This window comes from Rhinolophus hipposideros, assembly GCF_964194185.1.
Source record: "Rhinolophus hipposideros genome assembly, chromosome: 18".
Taxonomy (NCBI): domain Eukaryota; kingdom Metazoa; phylum Chordata; class Mammalia; order Chiroptera; family Rhinolophidae; genus Rhinolophus; species Rhinolophus hipposideros.
Genome location: NC_138064.1, coordinates 34737172 through 34763933, shown reverse-complemented (window position 1 = coordinate 34763933; position 26762 = coordinate 34737172). Strand labels below are relative to the sequence as shown.

Below are 26762 nucleotides of genomic sequence, written 5' to 3'. Positions count from 1 at the left end.
GTCTCAAAACCATAACCCCAGTCTAATCATGAGAAATACATCACACAAACCCAATTGAGAGACATTCTACAAAATAACTGACTAGTATTCCTCAAAACTGTCAAGGTCATAAAAACAAGGAACGTCTGAGAAACTGTCACAATCCAGAGGAGGCTAAAGAGACATGACACCTCAATGTAATGTGATGTTTTGGATGGAATCCTGGAACAGAACAAGAACATTAAAAATAAACTAGTGAAATCCTAGCAAAGTGGGAAGTTTAGTAGATACCAGCATAACAGTGTGTCCTCAGTTGTGACAAATGTTTCATATAAGGTAAGATTTTTAATAATAGGTGAAACTGGAGAGGGTTGTACAGGAACTCTCTGTACTATTTTTCATATCTTTTCTAAAAGTCTTCTAAAATTAAAATACTTAAATTTTTTAAAATCTGAGAAAATAAAAATAAAAGACTATCTGAGTTTGTCATCTGCTTTGTCACGTTAGGCAAGGGGCTTAGCTCTTGAGCCTTAGTTTCACCATTAGTGAAATGTGGGATAATAGTAACAACTACTTCACAGGTCGTTTTGAAGAATAATTGACTTAAGACACATAAAGTGCTTTTAGAACTATGGCATATAGCAAATACCGTAAATGTAAGTTGTTATCATTTTTATCAAGTCATTTTTATACCAAATATTTTTGTTCAATGGAGCTTCCACATTAGCGAACATTCACGTGAACTTATTATTTAAAACATGGAATAGGAGCTAGACAACGTAAGCTTTTTGTTCAAAGGATTCAAACCATATACCTTGTTACAGTCAACCGCATTATCATACTTTTATCATCTTTAATAAAACTCCCATATGAAATTACTGGGGCACATTTTAGTATGGACCATGTCAGGAAATGTACTTATTGGGTTATCATTTGTTTTGGTTATGCAAGTCCACCCTTAAAATGTAGCTTTCGTAGTAAGTAGAAGGACTGCAGTAGGGTTAATAGATATAAACTGAGAGTGTCAGTCCTGTGTTCACCTTGATGTCAGCATTAAAATGATAAGAAAAGGAGAATGGAAACTAGGGAATCAAAGCACATGTGATTCATCCATGCAGGGATACCCATATGCCAGGCGTCCCTGTCCACTCCCAACAGATGGACAAACAGCACAGTCCCTAACATTACAGAAACCTTCTTCGAGGTGCAGCCCTATTGGTTTGTTCTCCCAGAAGCTGTCTGTAGCCACTTCTTTTCCATTTCACTTAATTATTTTTTGTGATCCGTAAAGTCCCACACAATGTTCAACTAACGTCTTATGATTATAATAATAATGCAGCTTTAGAATGGAAAATTCCTACTATGTCAAAAAGTATAAAAGTTGAAAAATCACTTTACCGTACTGCCCAGAGACGATCACATTTGCTATTTTGATATATATCCTGCATTGCTACACATGTTTAAAAAAATTAACTCGTATCTTATAAATATATTTTGTTACTTTCTTTTTTTACTTAACAGCATGTAATCAACACCTTTCATTGAAAAATAAATCCAGAAACTTATCATCATTCTTAATGATGGGGAGTGTTTCGTTGTATGGATGAGATACTATTTGCATAATCAACCCTATGTGATAGCTGGTTTACAGTGTTTAACTGTATAAAGTGCTGCCAGAAACATCCTTTGCCAGTTATCCTATTAGTAAAGAATAATTATTAGAACTGAAAATCCTTAATACAGTAAATTTAATTTTCATACATCTATTGACTATTCTTACATATCCATCCTTTCATCTAAACTCATGAAACATTTTCTTCTTCCTCTTTCCAAGAAAATCTCTTACTGATTTCACTGAGATTGTATTGAGCCTGTAGATTATATTAGGAAGAAATGATATAAAATTGAGCTTCCCCACCCAAGAATAAATTATATTTATTTATTCATATTTTATGGCCCAAGCATAAATGGTTTTTGAACCATATTTTCTTTTCCTTTTTTCTACTCCATCCTTTATTTTCATTCAATTATTTTGAATAACTTTTCTCCAGTTGTTTTCTTAAAAATAAAATAAACTTGTTCAAATATTGTATCTTTGCAAAAAATAATAGAAGAGGGAATTTTAATGGACTGTAGTTCACATCATGTAGATTTTTATGCTAAAACATATCTTCAAATATTTAGCTTTTTAATTTAATTAAATGCTAAAGTATTATTATAATAGTAATAATATCGCTTATTTATAGTCTGAGGATAATTTCCTAAACTTCAGATTGCACTAAACTGTTCACTGCGTTATAGCTATTGAACAATATTTAAATAACCCGTCAAATTACTGGTTTTTATGGTTGAATCATTAGTTTACTGAATTTTTTATATTAGCAAACTTCAAGAGGGAATCACATAGAAAGAAATATCTCCACTTATACATTGCTTCAGAATAAATTTTAAATAAAAGGATTTGGTTATACTAGAAAAGAGGTATATTTTATAGCAATAAAACCAAAAAAATGAATTTCATGAAAGCATAGCTTTTGATTAAAGCTTAATCAAAATTTTCATGTTAAATATTTTTTATAATGTGAGTAATTTCCAATAGGTGCTATCCTGTTGCATTGTTTCCTGTATGGAGATTTTGCTATTATGTCTTAATTTTATAGCCATTGTTTATTAATTTTATGGGTATTCAGGGCCCTTTGAGCTATGCGAGGCTTTTAATAAATCAAAGAAATAAATCATTGTAAATTTCCCATAGGAATATTGATATACCAAACTACTGTTAGCTCTTGTTAGAGCACAGAGACCCTTAAACACAGAGAAGCATCATGATTGATTGTAATAACTCCATCTTTTACTGTAGTTATTATACAGGTGGAGTGTTTTTTACAAGCAAAATGTCCTTTGGTAATTAGGAGATAAATATCATCATCTATGTAAAATTGCTGTTTTACAATTAAAATGTTATGTTTTACCCTGAGGAATTGGACATGTTCAAAGAAAGAGAAATCTACAAGTTTCTTTTGACAGTAAATGTTATCATCTTAAATATTTTATTTCCTCTGCTGAATTGTTTAACTTTGGAAATACTCCCTATATGTCATGTTCTACAAGCAGACTCTCTTAGGAGTTCTGAGATCACTGTAAGAGGACATTGTAGTAACCCAATATGGTTGATTCACAGGGACAAAAATGCTTTTCCTTGGTGGCCTTTTACATCTGCTGTGAAGAGGAATGACTGAAAGTGTAATTAAATCCTCTTTCACAAGCTTGTCGTATAAACTGCCAGAAAATCTTTTTTCTAAAGCGGCAGTTGTGTATCCAGCCTGGGGTAAAGGATTGCCAAGGAGATAATCAACTTTGAGAAGTTGTGAAACATGGGATTATTTGGTTTGCTTTATATTTTAATACAGGGATTAAGTCCGTTTATTCACCTATGAGCTGTCTATATAAAAGTTAATAACTTTGAAGCACAAAATTAATAGTTTGTTACCCAAGCTACCTAATATAATTAACTCCCATACACTGAGTCTTATAACGAATGTGAAAGGCAACACGCATCCGTCAGTAAAGCCTTTATATGTTTCTTTTGAGGTTTTCTTTTCTTTTTTTTCTTTTCTTTTTTCCTCTTTGATGGAAAGGAGCCATTCACATGTTTAACGAGTCCAGTGAATTCATTTCTACAATATCATCACTCTGGTGATATGTCTAAAGTGAGTTGGCTATGCTCTAATCTGAGATTTCACCATTACACAATTTTCCTTGAAATTGTGATGTTCATATGCAAGAAAGAAGGAAAGTGATGGAATTTTGACAAATTATATTCAAGATACTTTGAATTGCCAGGTGAATGGGTACTTCTCTAAGCACTAACTCCGCTCTAAGGTGAAAATGTGATTTATTTTCATTTCTTTAGCATTACCCATTTTTTAATGTGGCATGATGCATTCCCTTCACCTCTCTTAATTGCAAAAGCGAGCAGTAGATGTATTCATCCAGGTAAATATAGAGAGGGTGCCAAGAAAATGTATACACGTTTTAAGAAAGGAAAAAAAACTGTATTAAAATTCTAATACTCAATATATACTGGTAACGAAAGATGAATACAAGTCACGTTTGACTTCTGCAGTTACAGGATGTGCTCAAAGTGGTTGCCATCAGCGTGATTTTAATAGTTTTTTCCTTTTTTAAAATGTGCATACATTTTTTTTTGGTACCCTCTGTATATTCAGAGTGACAAAATCAAAACTAATTAAAAAAATGTGTAAATCACATTATTCTGAATTGAAGAAGAAATCTGCTTGGTGAGACCCTGGGAATATATATCTCTTTCACTTCACAACAGCTGGACAAGTGGCAGAGTGCTTGCACAGCCACCTGAGACCTTTGGCACATGCTTCTGGGCTTATGTTTCTCATGGCCCAACGCACAGCAGCCATTACAGAGGGGCTAGCATGATTCCACCTGGGGACCTGTCCTTCCTCTCCCTGCCTTTGAATTTTCTGAGCCCCGAGAGTTTCACCTTTCCCTGTCTCCTGGCTCTCCTGGCTTATAATAGAATTTCATCTGCCAGCTGTTGGTTAACCTTTGTATAATACATTATTCGATTGGTACAGTTTTTAATATGTTTCTCTTAATGTATGTCACTTAGAATTTCCAAGTGCGTGGGTGTGAGTGTGTGTGAAAAGAGCCGCTTGTGACTTTGAAAGCTTCTACTCAGCCTGGCCTTTGAGTCAGATCTTTTCTTAAGCCTCCATGTTTTGCAGTGGACTCAGTTCCAGTACTTACTTCCCGATCCTGGCTCCATTTCCAGGATCTTAGCTGAAAGCATAACCCTGAGATTTCATGATTTGCTGTGACAGCCTGGGAGAGAAAGCTGACACTGACTCCTTAGATGGTCATTACCATACAATTGGCTATAGCAGCCACATTATTAAGATGGACTATTGGTATCACAGTTTTGTGTCATCACAAAACTTAGATTTACTTGAGGTCATTTCCACCGTACTTCAGCACTCTCTCTGCAGCACAAGTTACCATGGAAATGTGATTTCAGTAATGTCTTACAGCTCTAACCATTTTTAATTCTAAAAATGCATGATATTACAGGATTATAGGTAAAGGTCTGTGGGTGTTTAAAGGTCAAATCACTAAGTAAATTTTTGTTAAGCATTGAAGAAAGTTTTGAAGTGGACTAAGGGAGACAGGACATCAGGCAGTGAATGGTACAGAGTGGGAGTCTGTCCTGTGTGGGTGGAATGTGCGACTGGATGGTCAAAACTGGACTTCAATAGATTGAGGACTTTTTATCTCATTTTATCAATAAAATAATAAGGAGACAGAACAATTTTTTTTAAAAAAGAGTGTTAAAATGGCATTTTAGCAAAATTCATATAGTATGATATAATGATAAATTCAATTGTAGAAAGACTGACAGTAGTAGGGCAGTAAGCAATACATGTTGGGGTGAAGGCTATTGAAAGTATTAAACAATAGTTTTTCAAGTCAACTTTAGAAAAACAAAGTGGGAGAGATATACCTCCCACCCTGAAACAAATGCCTCTTTTAATTTGTACATGCTTCTCTCAAGCTTTATCAATAGGCATAGGTATTTACACAATGGCAATTCTTTTGTGGAGTGTTAAATTTATCAAAAATAAAGCAGTTAAAAAAATTAAAAGCAGTATGAAAATAAATAAAAATCACCATTTAGAGATAACCAGTGTTACACATTTTTGTATTTTCTAGGTTTTCACAGTTGGGTTAATAGTAAATGTATGGTTTTTGTATCTAGCTTCTCTTTATTTTCACATTAAATAGGGAGCAATTTCCAAGCCATTAATATATACTTGAAAACATTATTTTAATGATACTATAATATCTTATAAATGTACTAACACATTGCCCTATTATTAGGTAATTTGCTTGTGGTTTTCATGCTACTGTAAGCATCACATATTTTTGTCCCGTTCAATTATTCTTTCAGCGGGATTATTAGGCATCTCTTCTGTGCCTGGCACTGTGCATACAGGCGGTGGGAAGCCAATAGACACAGGCCTTGCTCTTCTCAAATGTACTGTCAACTGGGCTCCGTTTGAATAGCTTCCAGAAAGTCAGATCTGAAGGATGTTGTTGTAAAACTGTTGTGATATGTCCCGGATATAAATGATAAAGAAGAGAAAGGAGTCAAAGTTAACTTCAGAGTTTCAAGCTTGGGGGAACTACGTGATTAGTGAGGTCATTGAAAACAATGGAGATATTGAAAGGGAGTGCCAGTGGAGGGAGAGGAAAAAGAGAGCTCAGGTTTCTGGGCTTCCTGTGTTAACAGGTGACCCCAGGTGGAGATGTTCAGGACACAGAACATACAGAATCAGGAGAAACATGATCATCAAGGGATCCATTCACTGAAACTAGACAATGGTGACTCCCAAACCATACTCGTTCCTGACTGAGGAGAAGGTGGAGGGGGCGCCCTGCCTAAGCTTTAGGGATGTTCATGGTCTGGGGGTGGGGGAGTGACCAGGAGAGAACCAGTGCAGTGACATCAAAGTCAAGGTGAGGGCAAGCAGCAGAGATGTGAGGGATAAGACAGAGGAAAAAATCGCTCCCTTTAGGGAAATTATAGATCAACTAAGGTCTGTTTGAGTGGTGGGTGGGGAATATGAAGCCAGAGCCCTTCTTTTCTGTTTCCTTAGCGTGTTCCTCACACTGTGTAATGTATTTGTTCAGTTAATGCTTTTAGCCCAGAGCAGGAGAAGGGTTTCCTGTCCAAGAAATGGAAGCGTTGACACAGAAAATACATCTGAGTTTAATGAGGAAAGTTTAGACTATCCATGATTTTCAAAGGAGACTCATGATTCTCCTGTCTGCAAGATGCTAGAGTCAAGGTCGGCGTGGCCTCGAGGAGGCACTGTGCCAGCCCCTCCACTCCCAGCTCTCCTTTCATTAAGATTTTAATTGTGAAACAGATCCCACTGCTGAAAGAAAGGTTGAAAACCCTTGGACTAGTGATACCTAAGGTCCTCCCAGGTCAGGAGTTCGAAGGAGAAGAAGGAAAGAAAAATTCCATGTAGAAGAAAAATGAAGGGCAATCCAGTGCAAATGAAGATGTTAGATAAATAAAAATTGAGTGATTCATATATGGAGAGACATTAGACAGATATTCTTTTTTTATTTTTTTTATTTATTTATTTATTTTTTATTTTTTTCCATTTCTTTTTATTTTTAATTTATTGGGGTGACAATTGTTAATGAAATTACATAATTTCAGGTGTACAATTCTGTATTACATCATCTTTAAATCCCATTGTGTGTTCACCACCCAGAGTCAGTTCTCCTTCCATCACCATATATTTGATCCCCCTTACCCTCATCTCCCTCCCCCCACACCCCTTACCCTCTAGTAACCACTAAACTATTGTCTGTGTCTATGAGTTTTTGTTTCTCATTTGTTTGTCTTGTTCTTTTGTTGTTTTTGGTTTATATACCATATATCAGTGAAATCATAGGGTTCTCTGCTTTTTCTGTCTGACTTATTTCGCTTAGCATTATACTGTCAAGATCCATCCATGTTGTCACAAATGTTCCTATATCATCTTTCTTTAATGCCGAATAGTATTCCACTGTGTATATATACCACAACTTCTTTAACCATTCATCTATCGAAGGACGTTTTGGTTGTTTCAATGTCTTGGCCACCGTAAACAAAGCTGCAATGAACATTGGAGCACACGAGACAGATATTCTAATAAAGTAAGTTCTGTGCTCATAAGCCAATAGAAATTTTAGTAGTAAATTTCAGTAGGGTCATTTGTCTTACGGAAACAACAGGACAGTGGGATATCCCACTATAGGATAGCTCATCACATTACTTTTTGCAAAGAAACTTCTATTTGAAGATTAGCTGGCTGTTATGTAGAGATCTGAATTTAGTCCCATGGTGAAAACATATTTTTTACCCCAAGTGATCTTGCATTTATATTATAGTGTTACAAACTTTCTGTAAATGGAAATGAGAACAGTTTCCTGAAATCATTCACTTTCTCATTGTTAGTCATTTCTTCAACAAATGTTTCTTATGTGCTTATTATAGGCTAAATACTCATCCATATTCTGGGGAGACAGCCATGTACAACATGGAAGTCCCTGTTCTCATGGAACTTATATTCCTGTGAGGGGAGACAGACAATAAGCAAATAAATAGATAATGAGTCTCCTAAGCATTGCATGGCAGGTGCTACTTTATATATGGTGTTCTGGAGAGGTCTCTTAGAAGGTGATACTTGTGTATAGAGTGGAGGTAGGGAAGGAACAAGACGTGTAGCTACCAGAGAACAGAGCATTTAGGTGGAGGGAACAGCCACCTGTATGTGCTTAGTCATAATAACATGAACATTAGGGTCCTGAGCCTGAATTTGGTGAATTAAGGATCATTCTTCCTCGTGCATCAAGGCGCTTCCAAATACTCTTGACCGCCTTTATCTTAGGTTGGTGCAAAAGTAATTGCGGTTTTTGCGATTATTTTTAGCCTTTTAAACCGCAATTACTTTTGCACCACCCTAATATAAAGCATTGTCTTGTATGAGAAGCCCTTGTTTGGTGTGAAGCATTGAATTCCTGTGTCTGTTACTATTCATACATCGGATTGAGAGTATCAACAAAGAGGCTTTGAAGACACCTGTATGCATGTTTCAAGTTGTAATTATGCTGCAGCAAGAGATTTAGGCTTCCTGATTTAGTTCACCAGAAATGTTGGTATAGGTGGAAGAAAGTGGGGAATATTTCTGTTTTGGAGAGTAGATGGTGATTTAGAGGAGAGAATGGAGAAAGAATAGCTAGAGGACAAAGAAAGCCAGAGAACACTGTTTTTGAAAGTCAAAAGTAGAATTTCAAGAAGGGAAGATTTATCAACTGCATCAAATACTGCAGTGAGGTCAGCGGAGGATAGTGTTGAGAAAAGGCCACTGGTTGGTAACTTCTGAGGGAGTAGTTCCAATAGCATTGGATATTTTAAGTCAGATTACAATTGGTTTAAAGAGGAAGTAGGTAGTGAAAAATCGGAAGCTTTGAGTATAGACAGTTTCACTGAAAATTGGCTGAGTGAACAGGATTGGATGTCACCTGAAGGGTATTTTAAAAATCAAGATGTACAAATTGTATAATATAAGTATTTATAAAATAATGAAGACTAGGATGTTTGTAAGGTAAAGGACACCAAATATGTAAGAAAGCATATTTGATGGATCAAGGTATTGGAGTAGGCAAGAGTGGTCCTGCACTGGTACCTTGAAAATGTGGATGAAAAGAAAGCTTTTCTGAAAGATGAGAAAGAAGAAAGGGAAGGAAGGAAAGGAGGATTTAAATAAATATTGTAGATGAGAAAAGAGGAAGTTGATGGTTTCATGATCTGCCTGATTCTTAAATGAAAGGGAGGGGGTGTGGCAAACACAGTGATGTGCATATGGGGATCAGATCTTGTAGGGAATGGGTAATATTTGCAATGCTGCTGTAATATCTCGTGGTTTATAACTGTGATATGACAAGAGAGGTAGTTGCTGACCACATTTGTTAATCAACTGTGGATCTGATACATTACTTGTATTATAGAAACAGAAATGCTGTATTTCTCATTTCTATGATTTGTAATAGTTTACTTTTTTATTAACGTAAGATTGCTTTTAGGCTCTCCATCCTACCTTTAAATATTTCCCAACTGTAGTAGTTTTTACCAAAGACTTCTGTAGGCAGTGGTTCACATCTGTGGTCTGTCTTGAAAATGTGTTAACCTAATGTATGCCTATTTTGTTTATATATGACTTTATTGTCAGTATATGACTACTTACTAGCTGTTGCAGTTATTCCTTATCATGTAACCACCTCAAAACTCTGGGTTAGATTAATAGCAGTCATTTTTTAAAATGATCTGTCTTCGTGTCAAGGACAGGAATTCAGTAAGGTGTAAGCCAAGTAGTTCTGGACTTGGGGTCTCTCATATGGCTGCAGACAGATGGTGAGTGGATCGGAAACAGTCAGAAGCTGCAGCAGTTGGGGACTGGCCAAACATCTCTCTCTTCATGAGTCTTGAGGCCCTACATGGATTTTCTTCATGAGGCCTAGTTTGAGTTTCCTCATGGTATGGAGCTTGGGTTCCAAGAGTGGGTGTCCTAAGAAGACCAGATGGAAACGGCATGGTTTCTCCTAACTTGGCCTCAGAAGTCGTGCAGTAACTCAATCTGTAAAAGCAATCACAAATCCTCTCCTAGAATCAAGGGGAGGGGACACAGACCCCACTTCTCCATGGAAAGAATGGAAAGAATGCCAGGGCCATGTTTTAAAACTCTAAAACAGAAACCATGTAAATTTTCATTAGGGAATATCACCAAGTTGAACTGATAAACAGTTTTGTAGGAAAAAAAAATCTGGGAAACAATTTTTTTCAAGCTTCTTAATTTTTTGTCGTTTCCCTCACACTCCTTATAGCCATTACAGTACTGCTTCCCAAGATAATATGAAAGTGTGAATCGTTACAGAGTGTTATTCGCTGGGTCATAAGTTCCCTCATTTGCTCACCCTCCTTTTTTTCCTTGTTTGACTAACAAGTTCACAGATGTGTCAGACTGAAAAAGATGGTGAAGTACTGCCATAGTGCGACACATCTGAGGCAAGTGAGGAGGTGGTGACACTTCTTAGCAAAATCCTCAGAATGTTATCCATAAAGTAGAGTTTTATAACTCAAATTCTGCCTCAATTTTTTTTTTTCATTTGTAACATGCTCCCACATCTAAGTCTTTTATTCCTCAGAACACCACATATATATATATAACACCACATATATATAACACCACATATATAACACACTCATGTGATAGGTGGCAGCTGAGATGCTCCCTGTGATCCCCACCTCCTGGCATTTCTGCCCTGATGGAATCCCCTCCCCCTGAGTGTGGGCTGGACCTAGAGACATGCTTCTAATGGATAGACAATGGCAAAAGTGATGGGTTATTACTTCTGAGACTAAGTTACAGAAAGATTACTACTTCCTTCTTGCTCGCCCTCTCTTACTGTCTTGCTGGCTCACTCTGAGGGAACCCAGCTGCCATATTGTAAGTTTCTCTGTGGAGAGACCCTCCTGCCAAGGAGTGGCAGCTGGTGAAGACCTGAAGCGTGGCGGCAGCCATGTGAGCAAGCTTAGACGTGGCTCTTCCCCCAAGTGAGCATACCTGTGAATCCACAGCCATAGTTAACACTTTCATTGCTATCTTGTGAGAGACCCTGAAGCAGCACCCAGCTAAGGTGCTCCTGGATTCCTGACCAACAGAAACTTTGAGATAATAAATGTTTGTTACTTAAAAACTACTTAAAAGAGGTTTTAGAGTAACTTGTTCCACAGCAATAGATAACTAACACATCTTTGATCCCATGACCAAGAAAGGGTAGGTACTATTACTGCTGTTTTATAGCTGAGGAAACACTGCAGGGATGATACTCATATGAGCTTTGCTAAGAAGGCATGTTCGGTAAGTGCTAGAATTGAGACTAAATCCTAAATCTGCTGACCCTTTCACCAAACACTCTTTTGTTTTGTAGTTGTTTGTTTGGTTGTTTTTGCTCTGATTTGTAACCAGTAGTATGCAGGAGATGACTAGGGAATCATCTGAATACACATTCTTAGGTCCACGCAGGGCCTCTGAATCAGAACTTTGGGACAGGCCTCTATGCATTCGAACAAACAAGCAGGCCCTAGTTGATGAGTCCTCCTGCTTAAGAAACTCCAGTCTACGAGATGCATGTTTTCAATTTTCTGGCCTGATGTGGAAACCTAAAAACCAAGATTCTCCAGACATACTCTCTAGAATATAGAAATCTTTATTCAGTCAGACTAAATCCTGTGTTTCTTACAGGGATAGTTTTGATATGACCCTCTAGGTGCATGTCCTTATAATGAGTATATTTGAAGGTTTCTTTCACATGGCTTTGTGTTACAACATTAGGTGACTATTATTAGAATTGTGTACACAAGCAAACCAAGATCTGCAATCATCATATCCCAGCACTGTAACTTCATATCTGTCCTGATCACTGATGAACATTCTGGTTCCCTCCCTCAGTTTGCAACCTACCTTTTCTTATATCTCAGAAGACTTTACCCGCAAGGAAAAAATCTGTCTAGGCTGTTAATCTTATTGTGAGGCATGAGTTCATTTAAAATCTGACCTTGTATCATTTCCTACCTGACCCCCGGCCAGAAAAAAAAGCCTCCTCAAAACATCCTATCCTAAATTGATCTCTCGTGTCTCATTATCATATATCTTGATAGAAAGCTATGGCTGTTTGATTAAAATTTATCATATAGAATAATCTCCCCAACTCAATGGAGCATGTCCTCTAGAGAACAGTTTTATCCTTAAGTCAAGTTAACAAATTATCTGACCTTGGAGCTGAATTTGTCCTCTATCTCACTCATCTCTTTTGAAAATGACAGGCATATGTTTCTGAGGTAGTGTTGAGGCTGTGGCATTTTTAAAAATTTTTCCTAAGAATCTCTTTATCTGTAAATTTAGTTGTACTGGAAAGTATTGAAAACCTTCTATTTTATTTATTTATTTTATTTTAAATCCCCAGCTTATTTATTTTATAAATGGAGGTATTTATCTCCCGCCCCTTGCCTCTGGGAACTACCAGTCTAGTCTCTATATTTGTGAGCTTGGTGTTTTGTTTTGTTTTGTTTAGATTCCACATAAATAAGATCACATGGTATTTGTCTTTCTCTGACTTTTTCACTTAGCACCATGCCCTCAGGATCTATCCATGTAGTAGCAAGTAGCAAGATTTCATTCTTTCTACAACTGAATAATATTCCACTACATATATGTATATATTCAATTATATAGACGTACAAACATATATACCAGGGGTGTCAAAAAAATGTATACAAGTGGACACCTTGGTCAACGTTGCTCAAGTCGTAGTTTGCTGTAATCAAAAGTGTCTGGCTGCTGTTGGTAACCACTTTGAGCACCTCTTGTAATTGCAGAAGTCAAACATGATTTGTATGTATCTTTTGTTATTGGTATATATTGAGTATTACAATTTTAATATAGTTTTTTTCCTTTCTTAAAATGCGTATACATTTTTCTGCCACCCTGTGTAGATACAGAATTAGTACCACCCATGTATAATGCGTACCCTTACTTTTCCCTCAAAAATTTGTGCAAAAAAGGGCACGTTATACACTGCAAAATATAGTAAATATAACCCATCTTTCTAAATATTCGAAATATTTCCCTCTCCTGTGAATTTTTCTCTGGTTTCCCAATTACAAATTTTCTCTCCTTCTCCTAGACCTCTTGCTCTTCACCCAAACCTCTCTGTTGTTTCCCTTCAGTTTTGATCTTATAGTGCAATTATTTTTGCTATTCCCCTAATAGAGTTTAGGATTTGGGAGTAGGGGTGGGGGAGAAAGGAGTATTTTGTGTGAATCAGATATTAGCATGTACCCTGACGCTGCAAAAATAGACTCATGACAATAGAATTACTGCGTTTCTTAAACTTCACTGTGATTTTTTTTTAAATGCATCTTTTGGGAGAACTCTGTGGAGATGACATTAATAACCACTTTAAAAATTAAAGACAATTTTCCTTCTTTCATTTATTTGTTTGAAAATAGCTGTGAGCTCATGTTTTCCTTTAGTTTTTCCTTTTGCAGTTCTTGTTCTAATAATATGTAAATCACTATCATTTAACATTCAAATTCATAGTTCATTTTATTGAAGCTCAGTAGAACAAATTACTACCAAGTTGCTCTAATTAAAATTTATTATTTAAAATGTTTCATGCTTTGAAAGAAAACCCATAAAATGTACCTAAGCCTTCAAAAAAAATGTTTTTTCATGTTTTCCACATGAAAAGTAAATAGCTGAAAGTTGTTAATAAAACCTTTTTTGGAGAATAATATTGGGCTTATTTCTCAGATCCCATCTTATTCCCAATAAAATGAAATATTATTTTTCACACAGAGTAGTGAAGTATGCATATTTTAATCTGGTTATTGACTCTTTGGATGTGATTCATTTCATTCAGCAATTGTGAGTGCCCATGCAGTGGGCTTCAGTGAATTTTTATTTTGAAAAAGTTTGGCACAGTTTTCATTGAGTTTTCTTTGTAGTACTTAGTACTGGAAGAGCCACTCTGAGGAAACCAGGAAGCGAAAATGAGGAAACTAAATATGATTGACAATTCCTTATTAGTTTTCTTCCTTATAGTGAAAATTGTGTTTAGACATAATCAGGTAATGTATAGAATGTCTCATCTCTTCATTGTGAGCTTCCTGATATACCATGACCTCAAATTGGATGTGAAATGGAAAAGGAATTAATGTTAGTGAAATTATAATCCTCTATCTAACACAGAAATGTTAAATGAATGTAATAGTGTTTGTTCATCTTTCCAAAGATTAGGCTCAATTTTTGTAAACAATAAAAGATGCTATTATATGGGAAATCTTTATACCTTCCATTCAGTTTTGCTGTGAACCTGAAACTGCTCTATAAAATAAAGTCTATTGGAAAAGAAAAAAAAAAAAAGATGGTGTGGATGGATCAAAGCAGAATACAGTCCGTAAAATCCATTCTCCTCTTCTGAATCAATAATAAGATTCCCCTTTCAGGAATTATGTCTAACGTCTGTCAGTAAATCACTGTGTGGAAGGAAATAGACACTTAGGCAATAAAAATATTTATTGCCTGGCAATTGAATGGAAGCTGTGGTAGGTGGGGCAGGGCAGGGCAAAAATCAGTAAATATCAGGTCCTGAATCAAAATGGCTAGCAATATAGTAATGAGATCAGGTTGATAATCATTACTTTGGGAGAAGGGTGTAGGGTTGGGGGGCATTGCCGATGATCATTCTTCTTCCTGTGTGTTTAAGTTGATATGAATTGGTTAAAATAGGAGTATGCATTTATTTGAAAAGATCTATATTAATGTTATTCAAAAAAGGTAAGAGGATCTACACTATATTGTCCATCACGCAAACTCAGTGACTTTGATAGAAATCAGTGAGCCTTTTACCTTTGAGTTTTAAGATAAAGAGTGCTCTATATATTAAAATGTAAATATTTTCTGACTTACAAATACTTATCTATTCTTAACTACCCTGTTTCCCCAAAAATAAGACCTAGCCAGACAAGCAGCTCTAATGCATCCTTTGGAGCAAAAATTAATATAAGACCCGGTATTATATTACATTGTATTGTATTGTATTGTATTGTATTGTATTGTATTGTATTGTATTGTATTGTATTGTATTATACCCGGTCTTATAGTAAAATAAGACTGGATCTTATATTAATTTTTGCTCCAAAAGACGTATTAGAGCTGATTGTCCGGCTAGGTCTTATTTTCAGGGAAACACGGTAGTAAACTATTCTGTCTTAGGCAACACTTAGCTTTTCTTTAATACCAATTTGAAAAGAAAATGACTCAGGCATACATACCATGAAATGGTTGCATTTCCTCTACTGATACATGTGTTTCTTTGTATTCTAGTTTCCAAGGTAATGATTTTATTCATGAAAATGCTACAAGAAGCAAGCTGGTTTTTAAAAAATAAATAAATAAATAAATGGCTTGCTATTCCTTTGCTCAGAAAGTTGGAGAGCTGAGTGAAACACACAGAACGTTCATTTTCTCTTGCCTTTTGACTTACCTTCAGCTGGTCGGCCTGCAGGCCAAGAACTGAGTTTGACAAATGCCAGGAATCTAGCCTGTAATTTGAATTTACTGCCCAAAATTCTATATTAAGGTAAAAAGAAATACAAATATGTCTGCCATAAGCTATTTCCATTTCACTGCTTGGTATTTGACTGTCTCTTGTGCCCCTGCTCTCCCCACAAACAGCTGTGCTTTATTTTCGCTGATGTGCACACTTATTCCAGATTATTTCCACCGATGTCAGCCAGGCCTGGCAAGCCAAGCCGTATGTTTATAGCACTGGATAGAATCCAAGAAAGTATTAGGATATGGCTACCCTTGCAGGTACAGAAAAAGATGCTGAATTCCCGTCGGTATAAGTAGTTCTTCAAAGTGTTTGTTCTCCGACAACAAAGATGAACACTCTTTTTTTCCTCCCACACACCACAGGCTGCTCTTCGGTAAATTGTTATGCTTCAGAGCTGACTGTGGCAATCTTCAGGACAAGTTTTAGAAAGTATAAAAAGACAAAGATAAGAATTCATTTGAAGAGGGTCTTTCTTAAACCCTTAAAGAAGGAGATACTCTAAGTGAAGTCTTCACATCGGGTGACAACGTCCAAGAGCAACTTGTAAAGGGAATGAATCAGGATGCCTCCGAGTGTTTCGGGAAACATCATACTAAGGCCAACAAGTTAACTAAGAGGAAGGCACATTTTACAAATCAATGCATTTCTAAATCTTTTATTTATATTTGTTTGGTCTTCACTGGAATAAAGTTTATGGGGGCAAGGTAGGCATATGGCAGATCAGTTTTGCAGAAATATGTAACTCAATGAACAAACAAGCACAAATCAGCAGGCAGAAGTATTATTTTTTTGTTTGTTATTGTTGTTCTTGGTTTTGGTTTTTAGTCTTAGAGTCTCTGAAAACTCAGTGTTTACCTTGTCTCTCTCTTCAGCAGCTTTTGGTTAGAAATGCTTCCTTCTCTTCTGCTCTAGTTCATCTATTTATGATAAAATTTTATCCCAATGAAATAGACTTTTAAATATTGTGAAGGAATAGTACACTGTCCTTAGGATGACAGATTAATTACCTGTTCCCCTTAAGGGAGCCCAGTAAGAATTTGAAGACATATCAGTGCTGATAGCTTACCCCTAAGGTCTGTGTGTTCTAGCAAAAGTAATGAAAAAAGGAAATTCAGGCCTGCTACTGACTCTCAGGATACACAGCTTTGATAATACCAGCCTGTCGTTTCTGATGATAAGATAAAAAATTCACTCAGAAAAGAAAGAAGAAAGCAAATGAAGAGATTTTATCCACAGTATGTTGTAGCATAACCTGCTTGAGAAATAATGTAGTGTTAATGCAAACAGAACATGAAGGTACCTTCAGTAGTAGCTTGGCTTTTTGTTTTTTCCTTCTTGGAAAAAGCAATACTTTTTTCAAAATACGAATATAAAAAGAGACTTCCCTTTTATCCTATCACTTTGCACTTTAATCAGAAGATTAATATTTAATTGATTCCACTGAAACCCAAGGGGAAAAATTAGGACATGATGCAGTAATCTGTGTATTCTTCTCCTAGCATGTTTGAGCAACAAAGTTGGTTGACCTGAATGCTCTGTACTGCCTCCATTAAAATAATCCACACGTAAATCTTTCCTATAACTGTAGCCATCAGAACTTAAACTCAACTATCATTGTCAAAGCTCTTTCTCTTGGCATAATACTGTATTTAAGCCAGGTATAAGAAAAATAACCATCTGTAATAAATTTATAGAACTTATATCTCCAAGTCATGCTAGATACTAAATATAAAAGGTTTTATATGTCAGGGATTTTTTTAGATAAATTCTGGAATGAAAGCTCACGATCTCTGGACTGCCTTTGGAAGATCCAACTTCTAGTCTTGACTCTATTTGTAGTTGGACATGCTGAAGCAGGATTCATTTCTTTACCTATAGAATGAGGCTAGAGTATCCATAGTTTTCAAAAAAAATTTTGTTTAGAATGTAATTCTGTTTCAAAATAAATCTCACCTATAACCCTAAGACCCCAAATCCCTCCTGCTTGCCCTTCCTCCCCTCCACAATCGTGTTCCTGTGCCTCCAAGCAATTGTAAAACTCCAAGGAACATAGTATGAGAAGATATAAATGGAGAGATATACCATGTTCATCAACTAGAAGACTCAATATTGTTGTGAAGTGTCCAAAATTGATCTCCAGATTTAAACTGTTGACAGAAAGAAAAAATAAGACAATAACTCTAAGGAGGTCCTGACTAATAAAATCTAAAATAAAGAATAACCATATTATGTATTCGAGGGGGAAGGGGGGACAGTATTGGTGAGGTGCAATTCTGACTTTTTCTATTAACCTAAGAAGAATGTGAGCAAGGTCAGTAAGAGGACAAATCAAGGATTTAAAAATATGGATTTTGAAGGAAGTTCCCACTTTTCCTTAATAAATATCAGTTGATGTCATCTTCTGATAGTTGTTGGTAAGTTGATTGAATTGAACCCAGAGAAGGTCTGGGTAAGAGAAGGTCTAACCCTGGTAAGCAGTGTGCCAGATGGAGAGTGAGAAATGAATGATTAAATTAATGAACAGTGTTAAGAGCCAACCTGGGGTTTAAAGTTGCTACCCTGACTGAATCAGGGTCCAGTCTGAAGTCAGAAACCATACTGTGATTTAAGCAAGGATGATGTAATATAGAGAGTTATTAACTACTTACAGGAGATTTGCTATGAAGAGGGTATAAAAGAGAATTCTAAAGAATATCCTAAGGCTAAGGAACAGAATCTAAGAAAGGAACAAACTTGGAAAAGGTCTCCTTCCCCAAGTTCGGAGTTCAGACCTCAATGGAAAAGGTGTGTCTGCAGCTTCTTACTAGATGGCAGAGAAGCTCCTTGGGTTGCCCTGGGCCACAGCTGGTCCACAGCTACAGAACAGAGACTAGTGGCATGAACTTCCCTTCCAAGACTAGCTAGCCTCCCCCCTGGGGTGCCAGAGGGCCTAGGCTGGTGGGCAGGGCATTGCAATCAGGAAATTCCTTCCTGGTTCTGGCAGGCAGAGAACTTCCGGCCAGGACTGGAGGGCTGGAAGGTGAGTGCCACAGGGTGACATGGCTGGTGCACTCCTGAAGGTCAGGTGCCACTGGATCAAGCTAAGACCCTTCCTCCTCCAAGGTCCCTCCAGCGCCATCTACTGACAAAAACTTAACATCGTTCCAGCTGCCAAGGGAGAATTATTCCAGTATCACAAGTAGACAATGAAAAGTGCCTTCGGAACTGAGTCGCATTACATTGATAAAGGGCACAGTTCTTAACTTCTGCCCCGGGTACTCATGAACATTTTCAGGGACTTTCTTTGCTTTTCAGTCACAGGTGAATACATACGCTTATTTTATTATTAAATGGTAGTTTTGTTATTACGTAAAGGAGAAAATCATCTACATGTTTCAAAGGAACAGCCCAAACTATGACTCCAGCCCAGTTAGAACTCGTGGTCAGGGAGCCTTGGAATATAAGTGATTTAAAACTGCTACATTTGGATAAAAATCGCATATTTTGGCAGAATTTTTAAGGTTTAGAGTTTCATGTTCTAGGGTGTGGCCACTGTACCATTCCGACACAGAATTATCATCTCTAATTAATGTTACGTAAAACAGAGGCCTGTGAGGCAGAGCCCAAGGAGACGATTCCTGGTGAGGCAAATCGTATTTTTAGATCCAAACCGGATCTTTCTTTTAGGGTCCACATGTCACTAAACAGATGGTGATGTGGGCGGCTGTGGTTTGAGATCTGAAGCGGTTTCTAAAGACACCCAGTCTTGTCCTGGTCCCAGCCCAGACGCGGTGATGGCTGCAGACTGGTCCAGGCGACTCTGCTACAGGATGATGTCAGCCATTGCTGGGGGCGGACACTTGTAGAACTCTGCAGACTGGCAGCGCCCTAGAGGAGACTGCAGGGCAGGTGGGAGCTCAGCCTGCTGGCAATGTTCGGAATTAGCATAACTATGCTTGTTTTGATCTGGAAAGGAACTTCAACGTTTTTTTTTTCATAGCTCTCTTTAGTTCTTAAAGGTATAACTTAATGTTGATACTCCCCTTCCCCATATAGCTCCCCTCTTTTAATTGTTTAATATTTCATTCTATCTGCTACCTTGGCTGCTCTGATCCAGAAACTTGGATTGTGGTTAGTTAGTAGAGAGGAGAGAGAAAGTCATTTAACATGCGCTCAGTTTTTACCCCAGAAAAACATTATGTATTCTACTTGATAGAAATTCCTTACTACCAACACCTGTGTTACCAAATTCATTTTCTTAATTTGATCACATCCCATTGTTCTTATTGTGTGTTCTCCATATAAATATCCTGTTCCATTTATTTTAAATTTATTGGATCTTGTCTTTTTTGATACATTAAATTGAAAAGCACTCCAAATTGCACTATGTTATGGAAGTATGTAAAGGTAAAAGTCAAAATTTTCTCCAGCCTATGCAGTCATTTAGATAAACAGTATGTGTTCATTAGTGATGTGTGTTTCACCAAAAAATGTTACAGTTTTCAGCTCACCCCATTTTGTTTTAATTAGTGCATGATAATCCATTCTATGGTTGTTTTAACCTACCTAGCCCTGCAAATTCAGGTTGTTCCCAGTTTTTTCAATCATGGAAGGGAGGGCCTGCTGGGTGTACACCCAGAGCTTTATGCACTCATACGTTATCGCTGCAGAAACGTTTCTACCGTGTTTCCCTGAAAATAAGACCTAGCCAGACAATCAGCTCTAATACGTCTTTTGGAGCAACAATTAATATAAGACCCAGAATATGTTATATTATATTAATATATTATATTATATTATATTATATTATATTATATTATATTACATTATATTAATCTGGTTTTATATTATATTAAAATAAGACCGGGTCTTATATTAATTTTTTTTTTATAATCAAGACGGAACTTTTATTGAAACTATTAACTTTGACAATAGCAATCCAAAGACTAGTACAAATTATAAATTTGCTATAATATGTTCACTAACTGCCGATCCCAGCAGGATATACACCTGAAGCTGAACAATAATGAATGCCAACTATAATTTTATATTAATTTTTGCTCCAAAAGACGCATTAGAGCTGATGGTCCGGCTAGGTCTTATTTTCAGGGAAACATGGTAAGAGAAGACTATTGGGTGCACCTTCAAAGTTTTTATAGATTTTTGACAAATCTATAAAATCCAAAAATTATTGAACCAGTTAACACGCCCATCAGCAATGACGCGTGTGCCTTCCTGTCCCACTGTGATGTTAGTATTACTGACTCCTCCCCCAAAGTTGCCCTCCCCTCCACCTGGACTGGTTGGCATTCATGCCAACCTCATTACTGAGCCCATGATTTGCTTTTCTGAGGTAGCATTGTAGTGGAGGAAAAATTGTTTTCCTTCTACTCTTCTGAGTTCTTAGCTGAGATCCTTGTGAGGAAAGACAGATTAACAAGAGAAAAACAAAAGTTCTTTAACATGTATACACGGCAGATACCCAGGGGAAAATGAGTAACTCCCCATAGTCACTTAGAATTCAGACTTAAATACCTTCTTAATAGGGAAAAGGGAGAGGAGGTAGGCCTCTCAGAGGAGAGTAAGTGATTTTTAGGACAGATGAAGGGGCCCTGCCCTTCAAAGAATAGGTGGGAGGTGTGAAAGTTTGTGACCTAGTTGTCTGGGTGTGGTGTTGACTTCTAGTCTCCTCTCCTGTGATGTCAGTCAGTCTTTCCTGGTTGATAGAACTTCCTTCCATGGAGGGAGTCCTATGACATTTGAGCTCCTTTTGGAGGATCTGTCTTTAGGCAGATAGGGGAGTTCAAAAAAAGTCTCTCCCTGTATTTACTATTTTTCAAGTATCTACAGCTCAAAATAATCAATATACCAAAGCGGCATATTTGAGGGTGACCTGTTCTGCTACCCTCAGAATAAACCCAACAAAAGCTTGTTTCCTCTCTTAGATGATTTGCCACAGTAGCATCATTCCCTGGAGACTATATCCAGACCAACCTTCCTGGGAGTTATTATGACATACACAGTGCTTGTCGTAAGGTGTGGGTCGTATCACTAAATTAACCAGGGTCAGTTTTCTTCATCCCATGGAATGGGAGATAATGTCGTGATAGTTGTTTTTTGTTTGTTTGTTTTTTGCTCCTAAACTGTATACATTTCCAGACAGAACACTGCTAGACACATTTATAAAATATATAACAATCATATAACTGTTACCAGTAACTGGCAGTCAAACAAATACACTACCGTTACCACCACCCACCACAGGAGCAAAATAAATGTTGGTTTTCCTTTTTTCCCAGATGAATAGAAGTCTCAGATTCATTTCAGCAGAATAGAATGAGAAAAGCCTTCAAGCTAGCAGCTGAGAAGCTGTCAATAAACTGTTTTTTTCCCCCATAAAGACAATATAACATCAATAAAAATAGTGAAAACAGGAGGCAGGGGAAAAAAACCTAACAACTACTTTATTATCATTTTTACACATGTCCTTCTAATTTTTGTCCATCTGTCAGTATTTTTATGTGGTTAAAATTATTTTATGAATATAATTTTACATCCCTTTTTTTTCCCTTTAAACATGACATTTTATTAGCTCTTTTAAGTAACAGCTGCAGCGTTTGTGGTCATGGTGTGTTAGTTCAGGTAAAGGTGGTGGCCTCCCCAGAAAAGACTTGTGGCACAATGACCTATTACTGGATTAGGATTGTTCTTTCTGGGCACACCAAAGCTACAGAGAGTCTGGGAACATGGGGCCAGGGGAGGGAAAAGGCTAGGAAACATGGATGGGGACAGTGGCACTTAGTTGCAGTAATTCCACTCTGGAATTTGTTGTTTGATACAACACAAAGCTTGCTCATTCAAGGTGAAGCCAGCTAGCAGCCTGAAATTGTGAATTTAGTGTGGCTGAAGATAATCAGAGTAACGAAAGATGAGAGAAAGACAGGCAGGTGAGGAAAAAGGAATAAACAACTACCTAAACAAGCATCACAGCTTTCGATTCACGTTTAGAATAAATGTCCAAACTTAACCTTCTCAAATTCAGACTACATTTGAGGTCATTCTTTGGTTTATTCTGTGTTGTTAGTTGTTCATTTTCTTCCTTCTTTTTCTCCTTTCCTCCCACCCTCCCTCCCTCTCTTCCTTCTCTTCCCTTTCTTCCTGCCTTTTCTTCCCTTGTATCTTTCATGGTATCTTCAAGTGCCTAATTGGCAGTAATTTTTTTTCCCCCTAAAAAACCTGAAGTCATAATATCAAAGGGACTGGAGCACATCAAAGTGACTGAAGGAGAATTTGCAGTTGAAAAAGCGTGTTCAGTTACCTTTTCTTTGTTCCTCTCAGAATACTTACTTCTGAAATTGTACATAACATTTATGGAAGGCATGAGGATTTTATTTTTAAAAGAGGCTACTGACTTAACTAAAGTTTTAGAAACAGTACCCTAGAACAAGTGTTTGTACTTGTGTTTGTTCTTTGTAGTTGCATTTTATGCTTAATTTCTGCATTTTGAAGATGACTGTGTCTGTTTTTTAAAAATTTAATTGCTCTTGAGGTATATTTGAGATATTGTGTTTAAAGTGTACAGTATGATACATTTTGCCATGAAACCATCACCACAATCAAGAGAACCAGCATATCCATCATCCATGAAAGTTTCTTTATAGCTCCTTGTAATCCCTCTATTGCTTTCCTCTTTCTGCCCCCAGGCAACCACTCATCTACTTTCTCTCGCTATAGATTAGTTTGCATTTTCTTAAATTTTGTATAAATGGAAATGTAGAGTATGTACTCCTTTTTCTTTCTTTTTTTTTTTTTTTTTAGGGAGTCTGGTGGTTTTTTAGTGAGCATAGCTATGTACATTCATCTATGCTGTTGTTAGTATCCATAGTTCATTGTTAATTGCTGAATGGTAGTCCTTCGTATGGATACACCACAATTACCCATTCACTTGTTAAGATTTTGGTTGTTTCCAAATTTGTTGTTTCTCATTATTACAAATAACACTGCTATGAATATATCATTAAATGGACCATGTTTCCATTTCTCTTGCGTAAATACCTAGGATTGGAAAGGCTAGATCATATGGTAGGGGTGTGTTTAACTACAAAAAAAAAAAAAATTGCCGATCAGTTTTCCAAAGTTATTGTACCATATCACATTGCCAATAAAAGTGTTTGAGTCCCAGCTCTGTATCTTTAATCTTAGACATTTCAATAGATGTATACTGATATCTCATAGTGATTTTAATTGCATTTCCCTAATGACTATTAATGTGTACTTATTTGCCGTGCGTATGTCTTCTTTGGTGAAGTGTCTGTTCAAATCTTTTGCTCACTTTTTATTGGGTTATTTTCTACGATCATTGAGTGTGGAGGGTTGTTTGTTTTTTTTTTTAACATACATTTTGGATAGAGAACTTTATCGAATATGTGATTGTGAAATATTTTTCTGATATTCTTTGGCTTGTCTTTATCCTTTTAACAGTTTATTTTAAAGAGCAGAAGTACATCATTTTAATGAAGTCAAACAAAATTTTGGTGTATCCCATGGTCACCAAGATTTTCTTCTGTGTTTTCTTCTAGAAGTTTTATAGCTTTAGGTTTTAAATTTAGCTCTCTGATCCATTTTTAGTTAATTATTGTGTGTGTTGCCAGGGATACATCAAAGTTCCTTATATAACTATCCAATTATTCGAGCACCATTTGTGGAAAAGAAAAGGCTAAAGGAAAAGACTATTCTTTCTCCACTGAATTGCTTTTAAAACTGTATTGAAAATCAGTTGACCATGTACATGTATTACTAGACTGTTCCATCCTGATGCCAATACCACACTGTTTTGATGACTGTAACTTCATAAGTCTTGAAGTCAGATTTTGTAAGTCCTTCAGCTTTCGGGTTTTTTTGTTTGTGTGTCTGTCTGTTTGTTTGTTTTTATGGTTATCAGAAACATAACAAAAGTTTACTGTAGAGAACTTTTTTCAAAGTTGATCAGCTAATCTAGATCCTTTGCATTCCCATATGAGTTTTAGGATCTGCTTGTTAGTTTCCACTGAAAGCTTACTGAGTATTTGAATGGGATTATATTGAATTTATAGATCAGTCTGGAGACAATTGGCATTTTTAGTGATCTTGAGTCTTCCAATGTATAAACATAATACATTCCTACCTTTATTTCGATCTTCTTTCATTTCTCTCAGCAATATTTCATAGTTGGAAATGTGCAGGTCTTGCACATCTTTTGGTTTAATATTTTTATTCTATTGTAAATAGTATTTTTATTTTAAATTCCCTTTGTTCATTGCTAGTATATAAAAATACAATTGATTCTTATGTATTGCTCTTGTATCTTACAACCTTGTTAATGTCAGCTTATTCTAGTAGCTTTTTTGTAGATTCCATCGATTTTTCTGTGTAAATGATTATCTCTGAATAGATAGTTTTTCTTCTTCCTTTCCAATGTGTAGTTTTCAATTTTTTTTTTCTTGCTGTATCACACCGGTTAGAACTTCCAGTACAATACTGAAAAGAAGTGGTTAAGAGTGGACATCTTTGTCTTGTTCTTGATCTTGAGGGAAAACATTCAGTCTTTGAACACTAAAGATGGTGCTTGCTTTAGTCTTTTTGTAGATGTCCTTTATCATGTTGAGAAGGTTGCTTTCTATTCCTAGTTTATTGAGAGTTTTTATTAGGAATAGATGTTGGGCTTGTCTAATGTTTTTTCTCATCTGTTGAGATGGTCATATCATTTTGCATCATCTTGAACAAAAAAAAATATGCTGTTATCCTTATCTCTGTTGCTCTGCATGTATTCTGTCTTTTTTCTCTGGCTGTTTTTTTGTAATATTCTCATCATCATTAGTTTTAAATAATTTGATTATAATGTGATTTTTGGTATGCTTTTGTGCTTAGGCTTCATTAAACCTCTTATATGTCAGTTTATAATTTTCATCACATTGGGAAAAATTTTGGTCGTTGTCTTTAAATATATTGTATTCTGCTTTCCCCTCTCACTTCTCTTCTTTAGGAATTACAATTGCATGTCTGTTTGGCCACTCGAATCACTGATTGTCACATGTCTCACTGATATTCTGTTGACTTTTTTTTGTCTTTTCCCCCTATACATTTCAGATTGGAGCAGTTCTGTTGCTGTTTCTATGTCTTCAAGTTTACTCATCAATTTTTCTTCATTGTCTAATTACTCATTAATCTCATCCAGTGCATTTCTCATGTCACATATTATAAATTTTATCTGTAGAAGTTTGCCATGTATCTTTTCCATATCTTTCCTTTTCTACAAATTCTATCATCTGTGTCATTTCTGGGTCAGTTTGCTTCGTTTGATTTTTTCTTCTTATTGTAAGTTGTATTTTCCTCCTTTGTGTACCTGGTAGTTTTTTTTTGTTTTTGTTTTTTTTTAAATTCAATGCCATATATTGTGATTTTTTTCTTTCCCAGTTCTGTGTATTTTTGCATTCCAAAAAAATATTTTTCTGCTTGTTCTATGACATGGACAAGTTACTTGACACAGTTTTACCCTTTCAGATCTTACTTTTAGTCTTTGACAGGCAGGACACAAGCTGTGTTTAGCCTAGAATGAATTTTTCTCTACTACTGAATCCAGATTCTTCTTAGTACTGTAAACAATCTTTATGAATTAACAGATTTTCCACTCTGACTATTGGGAATATGCACTATTCTCAGCCCTGGGTGGGCTCTGGGAACTGTTCCCTCTAATTATTTGGGTGGTTCTTTTCCCTAGCATTGGGTATTTTCTTTAACTTTATGCAGTAATCAGTACTTAACTGAATCATCAGTTAAGACCTTTAGAGTTTTACCTTATACTGATTTCTCCTCTCTGATAGTCCACTTTGCAAATTCTAGCAGCCTTAGCTTCCCTGGATTTTCAGCTACATATCTTCAATTTAGAGATTACTAAGCTCCCTTTGATTTTTCCCCTCTCTGCATTGTAACCTAGAAATTGTCTCTATGTAGTAAAGTAGAGCAATCATATATCTCACCTTGTTTGTTTCCTG

General features: G+C 36.3%; 1 protein-coding gene across 3 annotated transcripts in view; it reads left to right on the top strand.

Moving 5' to 3' along the window:
- CDK14 (cyclin dependent kinase 14) overlaps positions 1 to 26762 on the top strand; it is a 563325-nt gene that overhangs the window by 360282 nt on the left and 176281 nt on the right. The gene's annotated exons all lie outside the window — the stretch shown is intronic.